This window comes from Bidens hawaiensis, unplaced genomic scaffold (genome assembly GCF_021521415.1).
Source record: "Bidens hawaiensis isolate Kalapana, Puna unplaced genomic scaffold, B.hawaiensis_p1.1 tig00016270_1, whole genome shotgun sequence".
Classification (NCBI taxonomy): Eukaryota; Viridiplantae; Streptophyta; class Magnoliopsida; order Asterales; family Asteraceae; genus Bidens; species Bidens hawaiensis.
This window is the reverse complement of record NW_027492488.1, coordinates 318507-321404: the sequence shown is the minus strand read 5'-3', so window position 1 is coordinate 321404 and position 2898 is coordinate 318507. Positions and strand designations below refer to the sequence as shown.

The 2898-nt window shown below is 34.6% G+C and overlaps 1 pseudogene across 1 annotated transcript; it reads right to left on the bottom strand.

Annotated features, from left to right (window-relative positions):
* Nucleotides 1–742: 742 nt before the first annotated feature.
* On the bottom strand, nucleotides 743–2585 carry LOC143551173 (glutathione S-transferase T1-like; annotated as a pseudogene). Its single transcript, XR_013138451.1, has 6 exons — nucleotides 2225–2585; nucleotides 1855–1928; nucleotides 1707–1767; nucleotides 1469–1602; nucleotides 1178–1380; nucleotides 743–1092 (listed from the first exon to the last, which is right to left on the bottom strand). The product of XR_013138451.1 is annotated as a glutathione S-transferase T1-like (transcript).
* Between the last annotated feature and the right edge of the window lie 313 nt (nucleotides 2586–2898).

Here is a 2898-nt window from a genome sequence, read left to right as displayed (position 1 = left end):
GCCGGCCACACCTCCTTGGAAACCTACCTTCGGCTATAAATACCCCAAATGGTATGATCATCTCATCTTATCACATTATCATCATATTATACCTGATATCTGCTCTAGCAATCTCTTAATATACATTTATATTTAAAGAGCAATCTAGTCTGATTCTCACGCCGAATGGTGGTCACAAGGAGGAACCCCCCCCCCCCCCCCTTCTCAGTGACGAGCTCACGGTGTCTGTTTTGCAGGTTATCAGAAGAACCATCTTTGCCGGGTCTAACCCCTCGTGGGAAACATCTATCTAACCCCCAGGTTACCAGTAATCTGCCCGGGGTATGGTTAGTGTTTCTTCATGTGGTTAGGTGAAATCACTACGCATTTTTTCACCTACTTCACAATGACATGCGGGAGGGTTTTTTATTATTTGTACAACCATAGGTCCATAACACGTACTCTAACTAGAGTGAAAATCGACTATATATCCTCTAGAAAAATGAAAGAGATTTTACTTTGACTAGATAAAGGTCCTTGATTCCTACATTATCTGTTGCTATAATTGCCCCAAAAAGATTTTAAAAAATTGATCTCTACAATACTAATATAAAATCGTTTCTTTAAACTTCCATTACAATTGCACCCTTCAAAAGCAAAACTTTGAGCAAAAGTGCAAACACTAGGTTGTAATCTGTTTAGTTTATTTAAATCAAACATTATATAACAAAAACCAAGTACTGCAAATCAAACTCACCAAGCATTAAATAAAAAAACACCAACAAAATTTTCGAATATCCTCAATAACTAATGAATGACAAATCAAAATCAACCTTCACACAACTGTTTGACACAACCCAAAATGCAAAACATTATTCAATAACAATTCATAGATTCGTATTATCAATCATCAATATGGAGCTCATTGTCACACCTTCACTTGTTTTTCTCAGATTTCTTTGCCAGCAACTCTCGCATATCATCCCGGGCTTTAAACAGAACCCCTTGATATTCTTCAAAATAAGGCGCAGTTGCATTCTTTGTATCTTCAACCCACTTAAGAACTTTCTTGTAAGGACTTAATATCCGATCATGATGCTCCGCAGGCAGAAGCTGCAAACACATGTAATTTGATGTCTTGATGCAAAAAGATTGAAAATAAATAAATAAATACGATTAAACATTTCTATGTCATTACCTGAAGTTCCATGACTTCAGATACTAAGTTGAGATCAGCAATGGACGGTTGCGATCTTCCAACCAAAAAGGGTCCATCTTTTAGTCAGTAAGTTTCTAATACAGTCAAGGCTTTCTCAAGCGTCTTCTCTGCTTCTTCAGCTGCTTGAGCGTTATAAGGCAGGCCGTTTAGCGGAAAGAGGACATTGTTTACAATAACTCCAACTGAAATCCAAAGGGTAAAATGAGCACTTCATTCAGTAAACATAACTTATAATAATTGTTAAAACTTAAGAGTTAAGACATATATTACCTGAACCGCGACGTAAGTTGGCATGATGCCAGTCCAAATCAGAGTGGACCTTAGCTCCTTCAATAAGATCACTTGGATACCAATGGCTAGCCACTCCCGGGTACTTAGACGATAAGTAGATAAGAATCGCGTGACTACAAAAGCACACAAAGTTGTAAAAAACTTTTTACAATACTGAAAGTCACATAATCCCTAAACCTTAAACCCTGAACGTTTTTAAATGAGAAGAATTAAAAACCTCTCAAAGAGTGTGAAATCTCCGTCAACGATTGTTGGAACCTGACACATGGGATTTATTGCTACATAAAACAAGATTAGTGAATACAATATATTTACAATAATTCAACACAAAATAAATTAATAAAGATGGTAGTTAAGTAACAAACTTTTATATTCAGGGGTATGCTGCTCGTTTTTCAAGATATTTATGGTGATTTCCTCAAAATCTATCCCATTCATTCTTTTTATAACATAAAAAAAACACATTAGTTAACAAGAAAATTAAGAAATTTCTGATTTTCTATAACAAGAAATCACAACCAATTTAATGACACTAAAACCATAAATGAAATAATTGATTCAATAGTTGTACTTGGTCAATAATCGAGTAGCAAATTCTTAATCTTATCATCCAATACTCATACCGGAAGATCAATAACATGTATCCATCAATAAATCTATTGATACAAGTCCGTTGACTTTTTTTTTACTATATTATACACATCAACTATAAAAAGAGAGAGGATGATAAATTACTTGCAGAAGATGAGAATTGCACGAGATGGTTGCGACATTAGATCACAGTATACTTTCAACGCCATTTTTCTGTCACAAATCTTTAGAGTTATGAGTTTGGAGATGAAGGTATGGTTGTTTGTGTGTCTATATATATAAATATGAAGGTATATGATCACATGGTGTTTTTTTAATATAAACATTGATTTATGATATCTTTTATTTATGGTGCTTATTTATACGCGTATCACATCTTCTAGTAACATGACCCTTTTCAACGAATCAGCTACTTTTGTGTGTGTGAATTCTGATTGGTCACACTTTTTTATTTGTACCTTTCTCATTGCATGGTCAACCACTGTTTTGTTTGTGCCTCGAGAGTTTTTCTAGAAATGTGGTCTAAAGGTATTTACGTGTATAGGTCTTTTTTACACTAATAACATTTAATCTATACACGTTTCGAGTTTGTGTATTTGAGAAATGATATGTTCTAGTTGTTGATTACGAATAAGGACGGTTGTGGCACTTTTATGTTGAGAACCCTTCGAGTGGTTCGGTTCAATCAAAGGATTGCAATGGAAAAGTTTTATGTGCGTAGTGTGGGTACGTCTCTGCTCACTATCGGTTTGGTTAGAAGTTGCAATATGGAGTTTTTAAAAATTAAAATGGATTCCAGTTATAATAAATTAACTGTG